The 17,850-nt window shown below is 54.1% G+C and overlaps 1 non-coding gene across 1 annotated transcript; it reads left to right on the forward strand.

Moving 5' to 3' along the window:
• Positions 1-10,710: 10,710 nt before the first annotated feature.
• LOC138496171 (5.8S ribosomal RNA) lies at positions 10,711-10,864 on the forward strand. The gene has a single exon (XR_011277725.1). It is a non-coding gene; the product is annotated as a 5.8S ribosomal RNA (ribosomal RNA).
• The last annotated feature ends 6,986 nt before the right edge of the window (positions 10,865-17,850 follow it).

Consider the following 17,850-nt stretch of genomic DNA (forward strand, 5'->3'; position numbering starts at 1 on the left):
GAGAGGCACAGACAGAAGGGGTAGAAATTAACCCTTTCCAGTACTCCATATAAGATGGGGTGTACTGGGTCTGCAGTTTTAAAGTGACTATATAAAGGTAATGGGAACTTAACATGTTTCTGGGGGACAGTAGTCAGCCCCAGAAAAATTGAGTCATTGGGAAGTCTTAGAGACAACCCTGTGTTACTGCACTGAAGGTGCTGTGTAACACACATAACAAGTTGGGCCCATGGAGTGGTGTGCTCCAGAGCCCAAGATCACACCACAAGTAGAAATCCACATGGCAAAACACATGTAAGAGTTGGAAAAAGGCTCACACTCTTACCAGTTGGAAAAATAAACTCCAGAAATCCAGCAAAGCTGCTGAGGGAATCACTAGGTGAGGGAAATAGCCATAGAATGAGAATGAATTCTCCCTAACAAACGGAATGGTTTTCTAGCCCTCGTGCAAGATGGCAAGGATGCTGTGTGTGAGTCCGTTCAGTCGGGTTTGGACATGGCAGACTGTGTCAGCCGGTCCATGGTTGTGAGCACCGTGATACACAGGTTTGCGTGGTTGCGGAAGTCAGGGTTTGCACCTGATGTGCAATCCCGTCTTCTGAACATGCCCTTTGATGGTGTTCATCTGTTTGGCAGCAAGGCTGACGAGCTTGAGAGGTTGCAGACCTCCAAAGCTGCAGCGAAGTCTTTGAGCCCTGCAGTACGTCAACCTCCGCCTTTTCGTCCTAGGGGACAAACAGCAATGGAGGTGAGGTTCCTTTCGGTACCACTCTTCCTTTGGTAGATTGAGAGGAGCTGCCAGTCAAAGGGGCCACCGTAGGGGTGGAAAGCAAGGTACTCAGGGTGCCAAAGATGCTCGGGCATTTACCTCTTTGCCCTCAGACACTGCCTACCCAGCGGCTCCAGTACATCGGAGCAGTGCTCGACACATCCCTGGGGCAGTGTTCGCCTCCCCAGGTGAGGGCTCATCACATTCTGCAGATGGTGGACAAGTTTCAACGTGCCCAGAGTCTCCCGGCGTTCAAATTCTTGAGGTTGCTCAGCCTCATGGCATCCTGCATATTCCTGGTGCCAGAGGCCAGGCTGCGGATGAGATCTCTGCAGTGGGCTCTCAAGTTCTCTGCAGGATGTCGGATCCCGTTCAGATTCCGACCTCGGTCGCCCAGGATCTTCTATGGTGGGCCGACGCAAGCAATAATCTGATGAAGGGAGCGCCATTTTGGCAGCCATGGCCGAAGGTGACAATTGTGATGGGCGCATCCCTCACAGGTTGGGGAGCTCATGCCAACGAGTTGACATCCAGCGGACGTTAGTCTCCGTCGGGGTCCAGACTCCACATCAGTCTGTTAGAGCTGAGGGCCGTCAGGCTAGCCCTGAAGGCTTTTCGGCCGTCTGTGCGGGGGAGGAATGTCCTGATTATGACGGACAATACAGTGGCAATGCACTACCTCAACAAAAAAGGGGGGGGGCAGGGTAACCCCTGTTGTGCAGGGAGGCGATGTAGCTCTGGTTCTGGGCCATCCAGCAGGAAATTTCAATCTCTGCAGTTCCTCTGGCCGGAGATGAAAACGTGGCAGCGGACGCTCTGAGCAGGCAGAGCACGGTCTCTCACGAGTGGGAGCTGGCTCAGGAAGTTCTTTTGGAGATCTTCGCCCTCTGGGGAACCCCACAAGTGCATCTCTTTGCCACTAGTGTCAACCGGAAGTGCGAAAGATTCTGCTTGCGGGAATTTCCTCCAAGAGGAGCCTTAGGGAACGCGTTCATAGTGGAGTGGTCCTTCCCACTGCTGTACGCGTTTCCTCCAGTCCCCGTCATTCTGCAAGTGTTGCAGAGGTTATGGAGGTTTGGTTCCCGAATGATCCTCATTGCTCCGGCATGGGCCAGGAGAGCGTGGTACCCGGACCTTCTAGACATGTCCATCTGCCCTCCACGCCGTCTTCCCTACCGAGATGATCTACTCTCACGGGAGAGAGGTCAAGTTCTCCATCCAGAGGTCAGTCTCTCAGCCTTCATGCTTGGTATCTGAAAGGTTGAGGTATAAGGATTGGGACCACCCCGAAGATGTGATGGAGGTGTTGCTTTCGGCCAGAAGGCCTGCAGCGAAATCCTTGTACCATTACCTTTGGGGAAAGTTCTGTGACTGGTGCAGGGTACAGAATGTGGATCCTTTCCAATGTTCCATTCCTTTGATTTTGTCTTTTTTGCTTTCTTTAGCCCACAAGGGCCTGCAAGCGGGTACCATTAAGGGTTACCTGGCGGCAATGTTCATATTTAAGCGCTCGTCTGAGGAATGTTCTTATTTTAAGATCCATTTGATTTCTCAGTTTCTAAAAGGGCTAACTAATGTTTTTCCACCGTCGCCATTCCAGGTGCAGGGATGGGATTTGAATTTGGTTTTAAAGTTCCTAATGGGATCTCCGTTTGAGCCCTTACATTCTTGTCCGTTGAGACTGTTGTCCTTTAAAACTGTGTTTTTAGTTGTGGTTACTTCCGCACGCAGAGTGAGTGAGGTGCAGGCACTTTCCGCCAAGCCACCCTTTTCTGTGTTCCATAAGGACAGGGTTGTCCTGCGGGTGCAGCCTTCTTTTCTTCAGAAGGTTGTGTCAGAATTTTATTTGTCCATAAGGACAGGGTTGTCCTGCGGGTGCAGCCTTCTTTTTTTCCGAAGGTTGTGTCGGAATTTCATTTGAGCCAGAAGGTGATTCTTCCAACGTTTTATCCTCCTCCACATCCTGGTAAGGAAGAGGAGAGGCTCCATAGGTTGGATCCTAGAAGTGCTTTGAGTTTCTATCTCTCACGGATGTCCCGGGTCAGAGTGGACGATCAGCTCTTTGTTGGTTTTGCCTGAAGGCGCTTGGGCCAGGCTGTTTCGAAACAGACCTTGTCCAGATGGATCATTTTGACGATCTCTCAGTGTTACCCTTTGGCAGGAAAGGACCCTCCAGTAGGCTTACGGGCTCACTGTACTAGGGGTGTGGCTACCTCCACTGCTCTACAGATGAGTGTTCCGATTTGCAATATTTGCAAAGCAGCCACATGGGCCTCTGTCCATACTTTTGTGAGACACTATTCCTTGGACTCCATCCATGGGCAGGATTTGGCCTTTGGTAAGGCAGTCCTTTATTCAGCAATTTGATTGGGCATTCTAAAATCCTAAATTGTAAATTCTTTTCCCACCTCCATAAGTTGGTACTGCTTTGGGAGTCTGTCATAGACATGGAATACGTCGGAGGACACAATCCCCTCGAAGAACAAGTTACTTACCATATCTGGTAACGTTCTTTTGATGGGATGTTCCTCCGATGTATTCCACATCGCCCTTCCAGCCTGCCCCTCTACTGAATTTCCTATGAGATTGCAGCTTACGTTTCCGCAAGGTTTTCTGCAGTCATACTGGCAGGAGATTGGTGCCACACGTTCTGGTAAAAAACTATAACTGAGGCTATGGGCGCAGTGCGTCCTATATATAACATCCGGTGACGTCGACCCTCAAGAGAGGCCCTCGAGGGACAACGAATCAACACCATCGACGCAGGACGCCCTCTGCCGAAAATGTTCCAAAACAGAACAGCTGTGGACATTACCTGTCATAGATGGGGAATGCGGAGGAGGAAAATCCCATCGAAAGAACATTACCAGATATGGTAACTTGTTCATCTGGTTTTTCCAACGAAAGCCATACCATCGAATACCATACCATTGAAAATTATTAAATGAAGTGCCTTTCCATTGAAAAGCATATTCATTGAATATTTTTCGATGGTTAATTTCAATGGATAGGGTTAGTGTTAGGCTTAGGGGTTAGGGTTGGGGCTAGGGTTAGATTTAGGGTTACATTAATGGTTAGATTAGGGTTAGGGTTGGGGGCTAGAGTTGGGGCTAGGGTTAGATTTAGGGTTAGATTAAGGGTTAGATTAGGGTCGGGGTTAGGGTTGGGGCTAGGGTTAGATTAATGGTTACATTGAGGGTTGGGTTAGGGCTAGGGTTGGGGTTAGGGTTAAGTGGGGGTGAGCATGGGGTTTGGGGGATGTGGGGGAGGAACCCCCAATGTATAAAAAACAAAAAAAAACGTTACAAGGAGCTGGCCAGTGCCGAAATTTCAGCACTGGACAGCTCCATGTAACATTTTAATGTAGAAAATAAAAGCAACGAAATGCTATCTTTTACATTTAAAAGTACATATCCATTTGATGGAAAAGTTTTGATGGATATGTACTTTTAATGTAAAATATAAAATGTCGATGCTTTTATTTTCGATGCATCTTTTTCGATGCATTGGTATTTCGATGCATCGTTTCCGATTCAATGACTATAAACCATAACTATACATGTATTTTTAATATAAATACACACCAGACAGAGTGATTTGTAGTGTCATTTACTGTGTGTGCTCATTGTGGGCTTTCAGTCACCCTCACCCCACCTGAGACCTAGCCTTGACCTCCGCCAATGCTACCTTGATTGGTCTGGCTTGTCCAGAAGGTTACCCTGTTCCAAGAAACTATGCTGGCCTTCTGAACCTCTGCCCACCAAGTCAGAGTTAAGAAATCCATCTTAACAGCTGCGTTACAGCTTCTCCCTCCAGGAAAGGTCTGGGCCCTGCCTGGGCTCCCTGGGACTACCGCTGTGCTTGGAGACAGTAGGGTAGAACTCCAAGACGGTTGGAGGTGATGTCCCCGGCCTTGGGCATCCATCTCCCATGTGGGTCTACCGACCACAAGCACAGCGGCAGCTCCAGGGAGCCTCGGAACGGTCCCCTTCCCTTCCCCGAGGGAAATTCTGTAACACAGTCCAGCCAGTGCTCCAGGATGGTTGGGGATGATGTTCGTGGCCTTGGGCGGCAGTCTCCCATGTGGTTTGATCATCCCCAAGCTCTGCGGTGGGCCGAGGGAGCCCCGGTAGGGTTCCTGACATTTCCCAGAGGTACAAGCTGTACTGCAGGCCAGCCATAGCTCCAGGAAAGTCGGGGGTAATATCCCTCGCCTTGGGTGGCTTTCTCCCATGTGTGTTGACCATCCCCCAAGTGCACCCACAGTTGCAGGGAACCCCGACAGGGTTTCCAGACCTTTCCCAGAGGGAGAAACTGTAACTGAGACAGGTGCCCAAGGCTGGAGACATCACCTTTGCCCTTCCTGGAATTCTGGCTGGCCTGCATTACAGCTTTTCCCTTCAGGAAAGTATGGGGACCCTGCCGGGACTCCCTGGAACCACTGCTGGGCTTAGGGATGGTCAAACCACATGTGAGACAGCCGCCAAAGGCCAGGGACATCACCCCGACCATCATGGAGCGCTGGCTGGCCTGCGTTACAGAATTTCCCTCTGGAAAGGTCGATACCCTGCTGGGGCTCCCTGGGACTGCTGCTGGGCTTAGGGATGGTCAAACCACATGGCAGACTGCCGCCAAATGCCGGGGACATCACCCCCGACCATCCTGGAGCTCTGGCTGGCCTGTGTTACAGCTTCTCGCCAACAGGTAGCCCTGGCTGTATGCCAATAACTTCCCAGGGGGAAAAGCTGTAACACAGCCCTGCTAGAACTCCAGGACGGTTGGAGGTGATGTCCCCGGCCTTGGGCATCCGTCTCCCATGTGGGTCTACCGACGCCAAGCACAGCAGTAGTTCCAGGGAGCCCCAGCAGGGTCCCCATCTTTTCCCGGAGGGAGAAGCTGTAACGCAGGGCACTCAGAACTCCAGGATGGTCAGAGGTGATGCCTCCGGCCTTGGGCACCTGTCTTCCGTGTGGGTTGACCGTCCCCAAGTCCAGCGGCAGTTCTGGCGAGACCCGGTAAGGTCCCCATTCCTCCCCAGAGGTGCAATCTGTAATGCAGCACAGCCAGAGGTGCAGCCTGGGTTTGCGGACGGTCAACACACATGGGAGACAGCCACTCCCAGGGAAACAGCAATGTTCTGCAGACATAGGGAGCAATTTGTGGCCTGACCCTGCAATTGTGTCCCAGCCCACCAAATTACCTCCCCAGACTGCCCCCTCCCGCCCACGCCACCATCAATCCAGCCCCAGTCCCACCCACCCCACTGACAATGGGCTCTAACCATAGAATAATAAAAAAAAAGTACTCACATAAAATTGCAGCTCCTCGCATAGAAAAAGCTGTAAACAAAACAAAAAACATTTGTTACCTATGGTCAGCCAAGCAAAAACAACTATTATGCTCCCTTTTCAAGCCATCCCTGGTGGTCTACTGACCCTCACTCCCCAATAAAAACACCTTTGCCCCTTCCTTGCACTAGCAATCTGCCACCAGGGAGGGCTACATGAGATCCCCCCTCCATTTTGGGTGGTGGGGGAAGAGGTCCACCCCCCCTTTCCATTACAAACATCACTGGTGGTTTAGGGTGTCGCCAACCCCCCACCAAAAACATGGCAGAATGCACCAAGCGTTGGATTGTTCACCCACTAATAGGGAACCTGAGCTGGGTTTAGACCGTCGGGAGACAGGTTACTTTTACCCTACTGATATTGTGTTGTTGCATTAGTAATCCGGCTTAGTACGAGAGGAACCGCAAGTTCAGACATTTGGTGTATGTGCTTAGCTGAGGAGCCAATGGGGCAAAGCTGCCATCTGTGGGATTATGACTGAACGCCTCTCAGTCAGAATCCCCCCCTAAACCGTAACGATACTGCAGCGCTGTGGAGCCTCGGTTGGCCTAGAATAGCCGGCCTCTGGGCCGGTGCATAGAGCCGCCCGCCTTGGGACTAGAGTGTGGACAGAAGGGGACCACCTCTCTCGCCCATAGTGCACCACATGTTCGTGGGGAACCTGGTGCTAAATCATTCGTAGATTACCTGATTCTAGGTCAGGGATTTGAAAGTACCTTGCTGCGATCTATTGAAAGTCATCCTCTGAGCCAAACTTTTGTCGATAGGCAGCAGCGGCACCGCCAAGATTCTTCATTCTTCATTCTTTCTCCTGCTGCGCCATGGGCGCACAGGAAACTCCCACCCACCCTAAGTGCACACCCACAGGGGTTTGCGGGCTGTGCGGGGAGCGCTCTTCTCACCTTCCCGGTCAGCCTTGTGGACCAGAAGGCCTCGGCTCCAGGCTGTTGAGGTGGTGCCTTAAACCCCCGGACAGGGTGGGGGAAGAGAGGCTGCAAGCCACTCAGGGCAGTGGTACCTTAAGCCTGTGCCCCTGGACGGTGGGTCAGGGCAGGCACGGCCAGCGGCCTGCCGGGCCAACTAACATGGGGAGTAGGCCCAGATGTGGTCGGCGGACAAGATGGCCCGAGTTGCAGCTGGCTCCTGCATTTGTCTCCGGTCGGGTACCGTACCGTAAGACCCCACCTTGTGGGGGCTTAATAGTAGGTATGGAAGTGTTACCCAGGTGCTGTCAAGTCCAAAATGGGGTGCGTGTGTCAAGGGGTGCCCTTAGTGGGCCCCTTTCCTCCACTGGGTTATAACCACTTATACGGTCCAGCATTGAGTTCCATGGTGTTTGTGGTTTGCTCTCGGTTCTCGGTCCAGTGCCACCTGTGTGTGGTCAAGTCCAAAACCGGGTACGTGTGCCAACGGGTGCCCTGAGCGGGTCCCATTCCTCCATGATGGGTAAATGCGCTCATAGTGGCCGGCCCTGTGTTCCACAGTGTTTGAGGGTTAGCCCTGGTGGGAAAGGCTCTAATGTGGAGGGAGAAGCTCTAAGGGGGGCAGGTCAGAGCTCCAGGGTGTCCAGGGCTGCTGCCCCAGGCCTTGGACGCCTGCCTCGTGCTGGGTTTCCAAAGTCACTGAGCCCAGTGGTGGTCGCGGGGAGCCAGGTGGGGTCTGCATTGCTCCCCACCGGGAAAAACCCTAAAGGGGCCACGCTAAAGCCCCAGGGCAGCTGGAGGTGCTGGCCCCTGGCATTGGGTGCCTGTCTCATGAGTCGGTTAACCATCCTCAAGCCCAATGGCGGTCCCAGGGAGCCCCGAAGGGGTCCCTGTCCCTCCACGGAAGGAAAAGCTCTAATGTGAAGGGTGAAGTTCTGAAGTTCTAAGGCAGCCTGGGCCAGAGCTCCAAGAAGCTCCAGGTCTGATAATGAACAAGACTCCTCCATGCTAACTAGTTACACGACCCCCAGCGGTCGGCCTTCAACTTCTTGGAAGGATAAGTGGCATTCAGCCACATGAGATCAAGCAATAACTATAACGCTTAGCTGATAACCTGCAGGAGCGCCTGGTCTTCTGGTATCGGGTGCGTGGCTTTCTGGTGTCAGGTGCGAGATCCAAACCACTCCTTCCTCACAATCTACAGGATGGCATGAGCAACCCTGCATTCGGTGTAGTCGGGAGTGGTTTGAAGGTCCCCAGGATTTGGATTAGCGAAGCTGTCCCAGTGACTAGCTAGGGTGAGTTGTGGCCAAAATGAGGATCTATGGGCAAACAATGGGGAAAAATCAGTAACTACTTCAACATCTTCCCCACCCTCCTCCCTCTTCCCTAGGTTTTGCTGGCTGGCAAGGGATCTGGCTCACCTTTATATTGATGCTATGCACCCCAATGTACAAGGTAGGCACCTGGTCCAGTTCTGTCACTGGAGTGATGTGGTCCTGTCCAGCTTCTTATGGTAATAGCCTCTGAATTAATGTCTCTGGTGGCTCTGCGCGATGTGAGGCAGTGCGTGAAAAGTTCTTATGTCTATATAGCGCGGTGAGTGGGTTGCACAATAATGTCCTCTTGCCTTGTGTCCCTGCAGGTTTTGCAATAATGTCTCTCTCTCTTTGTGTGCCCATAGGTGCCGGACCGGGCTGTTGGTGGTTGATGGATTGGTCTGGTAGTCCAGACTAGCGGAGCTGAAGCGCCAAGGCACTGCGGAGCCGGCGAGATGCTGGGATGCAGTCAACAGGTAAGCAAACTCTCCAGATCTTATAATGAAAGCGAATCTGAAAACCGAACGTTTCACTCACTGGTATGTTCCTCCTTTACAGATGCTGGATGCGCTGCTGGAATCGGGTTAGTGGAGCACTCTGCTGCAAGAAAGTTCAGCGCATCCTCAGAGTCAGGAAACAGGCATCACGGTAAGCATTGCACTGCTGCTCAGGGAAGCAGGAAAAACGATAAGCACAGGGTGTGGCCCAAGGCGTGGTTATATAGGACTGGGCTGCACCCTGAGCCTAGATCAGCAAGTCAATGGGCTGCTTGAGGGCCATCTTGTATTCCAGGGTGAGGCCCAACCTTGCAGCCATCTTGGAGGTGGCTTCTCCCATGACCTGCAGTCATTGCTAACCAGTGCCTGCACCAGCCAGTGACGCTCATTGTCCACTCCCTACCTGTGTCCCTATGCTTCCTCCTCCTGCAAACTAAGGGTGTGCAAGGTCTATTCCTGGGGGTCATGACAATAACAGGTCTGTGATGCCCTTAGATGTCCGGGGCTGACCGTGCGCTACACTGAACAGATCAGCGCGTGTCACCCGCTGAATGACGTTCGTGATAGGGATTGGGGATTCCAATTATTTCCCATGAACAAGGAATTCCCAGTAAGTGCGGGTCACAAGCTTGCGTTGATTAAGTCCCTGCCCTTTGTAAACACCACCCGTCGCTACTACCGATTGGATGGTTTGGTGAGGTCCTCAGATCGGCCCCGCCGGGGTCGGCAACGGCCCTGGTGGAGTGCCGAGAAGATGATCAAACCTGACTATATAGAGGAAGTAAAAGTCGTAACAAGGTTTCTGTAGGTGAACCTGCAGAAGGATCATTAACGGCGGAGCAGCCGGAGGGAGAGCTGTGGGCCTGACCTCGGTTGCATCCCAGACGCGCACACTCACAGCCTGGGGCCCCCCTCGCGCTGTCTGGCCAGCGGAGCGGTCCATGGCCGGGAGCATGGGGGACCAAGCGGCGGGACTTCCCTTCCGCCGGAGGGGGGTGTCTGTGACCCAGCAGACGGATGGGGATGCCCACCAGGGTTGGTTTTTGGCAGGGACGACCCCACTGAAGAGGGAGCCCTGAGCGGCCCCCATCATCTGCTCCCCAAGCCAGCGCCTGAGCCGCCATGCCGGCCAGGAGCGTGCTCCTCCCCCACGACGCACCAGCGGGCAGGCATTGGTGGGTGCACCCCGGTTGGCAGGGAAGTGCAGAGTGAGAGCATGCAGGAGCTGAGGGAAGCCCAGCTGTTCTCGAGAGACGTCTACCCAGGCGGACAGGGGTCCAGCACGCCGGTCGGGCCCTGAGCCATGGCGCAGCTGAGCTTACACGACGGGCGGGCGTCAAGGTTCTGACTGCCCACATCCCTGGGTGAGCGATGGCCAGGCCCGCTGGCGCAGCGGGCAACCTTCCCACTTGCTCAGGTACCTGGAGTTGGGCCCCACGCAGGTGGGCTGGGTTTTGAAGACTCTAGCGGTCCCACCCGTTCCCCCCTACCCATGCGGTCTCTGGCCCGCCTCTCTGTTCGGCCCTGAAAGGGGAGCGGCGGAGGGGGATCGGGGAAGGATGAGCGGGATCGGGCCAGGTGGGCTGGCAGCAGAGCAGCCTGCCTCCGTCACCGTGGGAAGCCCTCCCGCCATGCTGCTGCAGGCGGCGGGCAGGCGTCCCAGGCTGAGCACCTGGATTTTTGTTTGTTTTGTTTTAAAACCTTGATGGTCTTGGCTGACTCCCAAGTGGGGAAGCTAGACGGGGCACTGGGCTGTCTTGCTGCGGCAGGTGGGACAGGCGGCGCTGCCTCTCCCCCGGCCTCTCCTGCACTGGTAGGTTCGGGCCGACATCTGGAACAAAAAAAGTTGCCTGTGACTCTTGGCAGCGGCTTACTCGGCTCGCGCATTGATGAAGAACGCAGCTAGCTGCGAGAATTGGTATGAATTGCAGGACACATTGATCAACGACACTTCAAATGCACCTTGCAGCCCTGGGTTCTTCCCAGGGCTATGCCTGTCTGAGGGTCAATTGAACGTTAATCGTCCTCCCCTGGGCGCGCCTGGGGCTGTCGCAGGGACCCTGTTCCCTTCGTCCCCCTAAGGTCAAACCTGATCAGCACCGTCGCAGGATCCCTGGACCTGGCTTCGTAGGCTCGTTGCTGGTGCATCCTGGCCTCGCCCTGTCTCCCTGACTCGTGTGGGTTTTGGAAGGGCCAGGTGCCCATTACGCCCCGGGTGCAGAGGCAGGCCTTGAAAAAGCCTGGCACGCCTTCTCCCTGCCACAGGGCACCCGGCTGAGCTGCGTGTGGCTGTCTGTGGTGTCCCACGGCTGCCGGCGCGAGATGGCTCTGGAGCACAGGCCTCGCGACCAAGTGGGCCTCGGCCGTGGATCAGGACACTGCAGGCTCAGCCGCGCCAACGGCGCAGGGCTGGGGCAATCCCCCCATACAGCCCCGGGCCCGAGGACGGCCACCCCTCAAGCTTTCTGCTTCCCGACTACAACCTCCGATCAGATGTGGAGACCCACTGAATTTAAGCATATTACTAACCAGAGAAAAATAAACTAACCAGGATTCCCTCAGTAACGGCAAGTGAAGAGAGATGAGCCCGGCGCTGAATCCCCATGCGGCGGCGGGCTTGGGAAATGTGGCGTACAGAAGACCGACTCCCCAGAGTCGCTCAGGGGGCCCAAGTCCTTCTGATCGACCGTGTTAGGCCAGCAGCGGCCTCCGGCGTGGCAGGATTTGGTCTTCTCAGAGTCAGGTTGCTTTGGAATGCAGCCCAAAGCGGGTGGTAAACTCCATCTAAGGCTAAATACAGGCACGAGACCAATAGCCAACCAGTACTGTAAGGGAAAGTTGAAAAGCACTTTGAAGGGAGAGTTCAAGAGGGCGTGAAATAATTGAGAGGTAAACAGTGGGTTCCGTGCAGTCCGCCCGGAGTATTCAACACAGCGGGCAGCTCGATTGCCCGGAATGGCAGATCCCCTCGCGGGACCCCCGCCCAGGTGCACCCGGCCCCGCAGGGTGCATTTCCTCTGCGGTGGCGCACCATGACCAGCTTTGGGTCGGCTGGGAAGGCCCCGGTGGGGCAGGTGGCTCTCCGCTCCGGCGGAGAGTGTTACAGAAGTTTTGCTGGGTCTATGGGGCCGAGGGAGATTGACCGCCACCACACCCTTCTCCGTTAACCTGCTTTCAGTGCCCCTGTTGACTGGGGTGGACTGTCCTCAGTGCAACCCGAGCATGTTGTGCCGCCGGGCAGGGAAGCCCATGAAGGGCGCCAGGGATCTGCGTTGATGTCAGTTACCCACCTGGCCCATCTTGAAACACGGAGCAAGGAGTCTAACATGTGCGCGAGTCCGAGGGTGGAACAAAACCTTGAAGCAATGAAGGTGAGGGCCGTCGCGTGCCAGCTGAGGTGGGATCCCGTTGCGGCGGGCGCACCACCGGTCCATGTCGCCTGCTCTTTCGGGGAGGTGGAGCATGAGCGTGTGTGAAAGGACTCGAAAGATGGTGAACTATGCCTGGGCAGGGCGAAGCCAGAGGAAACTCTGGTGGAGGTCCGAAGTGGTCCTGACGTGCAAGTCGGTCGTCCGACCTGGGTATAGGGGCGATTTCCGACAGACGCCTAGCCGAAGTAATAGCCACCAGAAAGGCCAGTTTCCATGACAGGAATTTCAATGACGACGATGACATCGGTTCAAAAGGAGCCTTTATTAGTGCTGCTAGAACCAGGTTAAGGCTCCAGATCGGAGGAAACTTCTTCTTAGGAGGAAAAGTTCAGAACAATCCTTTCATGAAATGTTTAATCAACCGGTCACTAAACAATGGAGTTGAATGTCTCTTCCGAGTAAATCTCGAAATGGCCGCCAGATGCACTTTTATCGATGAAAAAGACAAACCTTTTTGAGCCAGGAGTATACAAGTATGGTAGAAGCTGCTCCAGTGTGATGTGAAGTGGACGTAAACCTGGCTGATCCCTGCACCAAATACAGAATCTCTTCAATTTGTACGTATACGAAGCGTTCATGGACGGCACCCTTGCAGCTTGCAAAATGCGAAGACAGTCCGGTGGAATTGCTAACGTACCAAACCGCCCCTTTGTCCTGAGACAGAAGGTTTGGGATCCTCTGGACCCTCATGGGCTCCGCTGCTGAAAGATGGAGTAGATCGGAGAACCACACTTGTCTTGCCCAGTACGGGGCCACCAGGATCACCCGACATGGATATCTGTATATCCATTGCAGTGTCCGACGTAAGAGGGGAAACGGGGGGAACACATACAAAAACTTGTCTGTCCATGGGAAGGAGAACGCTTCCCCCAGTGAGTCTTGTTGTGGCCACCTGCTCGCGAATTGTGAGCACTTCCTGTTCTCTCTCGTAGCCAAGAGATCTAGAGCCGGACGACCCCACTTTTCGAAGACACGGTGTAGTTGTTGGTCGTTCAATTCCCATTCGTGTAGTCGATTCCTCTCTCTGCTGAGAGAGTCTGCTTGCATGTTTTTGACTCCTGGTAAGTGGAACGCCAATAGATAAATCCTGTGGCGGAGGGCCCAATGCCAGATCTCCTGGACTTCGGTCGACAGAGTCCGGGAGCGAGTACCCCCCTGCTTTCTCAGGTAAAACATCGTCGTTGTGTTGTCTGTCATTATCCGCACAACAGATCCTTTTATGCGCGGCAGAAAAGACTTCAGGGCCCAACGCACTGCCCTTAACTCCAGCACGTTGATGTGAAGGCTGGACTCCTCCGATGACCACCGACCTTGAACCTGAAGGGAATCCAGATGAGCTCCCCATCCAGTCAGAGAAGCATCTGTCACCACCGTCATGTGGAACCCAGGTTCCAGTAAGGGCACCCCTCTGGTTAGATTCTTGGAGATTCTCCACCACTGAAGTGCCTGCACGAGCCTGCTGTTGATGGTCAATTTGTCCGACCAATGACCTTGACTCTGTGCCCATCGATCCGTCAAGAATTCCTGAATGGGCCTCATGAAGAGACGACAATTGTTGATCAAGAGTATACAGGATGCCATGGTCCCCAGCAGGGACATGTATCTTCTCACCGACACTTTGGTGTTGACTTTCCATTCCAATGCCTTGTGTCGTAGTTTCAGAACTCTTTTGACGGATGGTTTTACCAATCCTGACTGCATCTGGAACTTCGCCCCCAGAAAGACCAAGGTCCTTGATGGCGATAATGAGGACTTTTCGAAGTTTATTGCGAAGCCCAAGCGCTGGAGGAGGGACATGGTGGCATTCAGACTTTCCCGTGCCCTTTCCGGAGATAATCCCCTTACTAACCAATCGTCCAGATATGGGTACACATGATGACCCTCCTTCCGTAACCAGGCTGCCACTGGTGACAAACATTTCGTGAACGTCCTGGGAGACGATTTTAGTCCGAATGGGAGGACCTTGAACTGATAGTGGGTTCGCCCGACGACGAACCGCAGAAATCTTTTGTGTCGTCGACGCATCGGGATATGAAAGTACGCGTCTTGAAGGTCTAGCGGCGACAAAAAATCTCTTGGTTGTATCGATCGGATGACCTCTTGCAGCATTAGCATTTTGAATTTCAGATTCTTTAGCAGTTTGTTGAGAGCCCGTAGATCTAGAATGGGACGCCATTTTCCATTGGGTTTCTTGACCACAAAGTAACGGGCGTACACTCCCTTTCCTCTTTCGGCCACCGAGACCAGTCCTATAGCCCCTTTCTGCAGCATAAGCGTCACTTCCTGCACCAGTACCTGAAGATGGGATTGCGGCGAGAACACTGGCGGAATGTGTGGTGGCTTGTCCTTGAACTGTAGGGAGTGACCCAGACGTATCGTGTCTAAAACCCATTGGTCCGTTGTTATGCGTTCCTACTCGTCGACGCGACGAGACACTCTGCCCCCCAGGATGTCTCGAAACCTGTCATTGCTGGGTTTTTGCCTGTCGATCCTTCGCCGACGATGAGTAGGAGCCTCTCCTTCTTGAGGACTGGTAATCTCTGCCTCTACGAGTAGCCTGGGCCGCTCGCCTGTAGCCTTGGGAAGAGTAGGAGGGTCGACTGAAACCTCGGTCTCTAGGTGATCCAAACCGGGAGTTCCCGGAAGCACCTCTGAAAGGACGAAAGGAACAAACATTTCTGCCATTTTGGAGGGCTCCGAGTGACCGAGCAGTGTCAGAGTCTTCTTTCATGCCCTTCAAGGCTTCATCAACTTTCTCGCCAAACAGTTGTTCCCCTTCGCACGGCATGTCCAGCACCTTGTATTGCACCTCTAGTCTAAAAGTCGTGCACTTAAGCCAGGCTTGCCTCCTTAACACTGCGCCGTTATTAATTTGTTTAAACCCGGCCTCCGCCAGGTCGACAGCGATATTTATGGAGTGATTGGAGGCCTCTTCCCCTTCACATACTAGTTGCATAGCGGACTTCCTGTGTTCCTCTGGCAGATGGTCTAAGATAGGAGCCAAACGATGCCACATCTCTCTATCATACCATGGCATAATGGCCAGGGAGTTGGCTGCTTTCACTGTAGTCGCACCGACTGACAATACCTTTTTTCCAAACACATCTTGTCTCCTGGCGTCGTTGTCCGGTGGGGTCGTGCATTTGTGTTGCGACCTCGCTTTTCTGGCCGCAGCAGCGGACACCACCGAATCTGGCGAAGGTTGAGAAGTCAAACATTTGGAGGTTGACTCCGGAGCCTTGAATTTTTTTTTCTAACCGTCCTTTTATCGCCGGTTCTGAGAAAGGATGACGTATTGTCCTCAACCCCTCTTGCCAGACATGGTCCAAAATTGGGATGGCAAACATCGATTTTCTTCTCTTGCCCATATGATCGAAGAGAAAGCAATCTTTCTTCACTTCTTCCGGCACCAGGCCAAATTCCGCACACGCTTTTCCCATCATTGCATGGAAGGCCCCGATGTCATCCGGCGGAGATGGTTGGGCTGGACTCTTTGGAGATTCCATCTCTGCATCTGACTCCCAAGTGGGGTCCCTTGAGGGGGATAATGAGATGTCTGAAAGGGACCTTTCACGCTCAGACTCCGACTCCGGCAGTTCTCCCTCCTCCGAGTGTGGGCGAGAACAAACCTCCTCCACCAGGTAAATTGTAGGTATTCTAGTCGTCGAGCGCGGAGCCAGGCCTGGTTCGGCGACGACCAGCGTAGCCTGCGGTACCGTCGGGACACCAGTGTGAGGCAATTGCGTGTCCAGATGCTGTAACAGCTTCTGCAATGTGTTCAACACCTCCAGGGACAATAGAGACTGGGGATTTCAACAAGGAAGAGGCGGTTGGGATGGCACTCCCACTCGGGAGTTCCCCCGAACTGATTGCACGTAACCCCAAATCAGTCGGCTGTACGAACGGACCACGGTCATCCTCCGCCGAGAAGATGGAAAGGGCCGCTTCTGGCTGCAACAAGGCCTCAGGCAAGATCGGGTCGAAAACTTCCGGCAGCCAACCCACTGAAGGTGCCACCGTCGACAACATCTTTTCCATAACCGCTGTTTGACCCGCCGAAGTGATCGTGGGAAGAGCAGGCCCAGACGGCAAAGAAGGCGTTGACGATCTGACCGTCGATGACAATGAAGTTTTTGGCGCAGAGCCTTGTGGCGCACTTGCCGGTTTAGAACTCGGCTTGTGGGCCGACGACACTCGACTCGAAGTAGAGCCATGGCGGTCTCCCGAGGAGGATTTCAATTTCTTCTCCTTTTTTGATGAGGAGGAAGAAGAGGACGTTTTCTTTGACGAAGAGTCCCTCGCAGGATGCTTATCAGAGGGGTGTTTTTCCAATGAACGTGGTTTCTTCGTCGGGGGCTCTGCCGACGCAGAGCGACGAGGGGGTACCGGAGATTTAGATCTCGAGGCCGTAGAGCCTACCTCCGATGCAGGGTACGCACCCGCCCCATCATTGAGCCAAGTCACTAGGCGTCTGTTTCGGTCTTTCAGGGTCTTCTGGGAGAAGCCTTGACAGATCTCACACGTGTCGGCTGAATGATGAGGGTGAAGACAGTAAATACAGTCGATATGGCCATCACCTTCATACACTTTCTTAAGACCGCAGGTAGCACACGGACGAAACAATGCCTTTCCAGACATTTTCGAAGGAAGTCGAAGAAAAAAGAACGCACAACCTAGCAAAAATAGCAGATACACGAGGTAATCCCACTACTTTGGAAGACGGTTGAAATCTGAGGGAGCCGCGGAGGCGTGGCTACTTATACCTCTACGTCCTAGTGGCGCAGGCGTACGCGGCCCAAAACGACATAGATAGGACACAAAAGTGTCAAAATTATTCCTATGGAAAAGGGCTATATAATTTACTGAGGATTCCTAGCCTGACAACGGGGAATATTCTAAGCATGTGAATCCATGAAAGATCCAATGCTGGAGAAGTAAAAGTCGTAACAAGGTTTCTGTAGGTGAACCTGCAGAAGGATCATTAACGGCGGAGCAGCCGGAGGGAGAGCTGTGGGCCCGACCTCGGTTGCATCCCAGACGCACACACCCACAGCCCGGGGCGCCCCTCGCACTGTCTGGCCAGCGGAGCGGTCCGTGGGCGGGAGCATGGGGGACAAGGCGCCGGGATTTCCCTTCCGCCGGAGGCGGGGGTCTGCGACCCAGCAGACAGATGGGGATGCCCACCAGGGTTGGTTTTTGCCAGGGACGACCCCACTGGAGAGGAAGCCCTGAGCGACCCCCATCATCTGCTCACCAAGCCAGCGCCTGAGCACCCGTGCCGACCAGGAGCGTGCTCCTCCCCCCCGACGCGACAGCGGGCAGGCATTGGTGGGTTCACCCCGGTTGGCAGGGAAGTGCAGAGTGGGAGCATCCAGGTGCTGAGGGAAGCCCAGCTGTTCTCGAGAGACGTCTCCCTAGGCGGACAGGGGTCAAGCACGCCGGTCGGGCCCTGAGCCATGGCGCAGCCGGGCTTACTCGACGGGCGGGCGTCAAGGTTCCGGCTGCCCACATCCATGGGTGAGCGATGGCCAGGCCCGCCGGCGCAGCGGGCGACGTTACCACT

This window comes from Ambystoma mexicanum, chromosome 10, assembly GCF_040938575.1.
Source record: "Ambystoma mexicanum isolate Mex_15411 chromosome 10, UKY_AmexF1_1, whole genome shotgun sequence".
NCBI lineage: Eukaryota > Metazoa > Chordata > Amphibia > Caudata > Ambystomatidae > Ambystoma > Ambystoma mexicanum.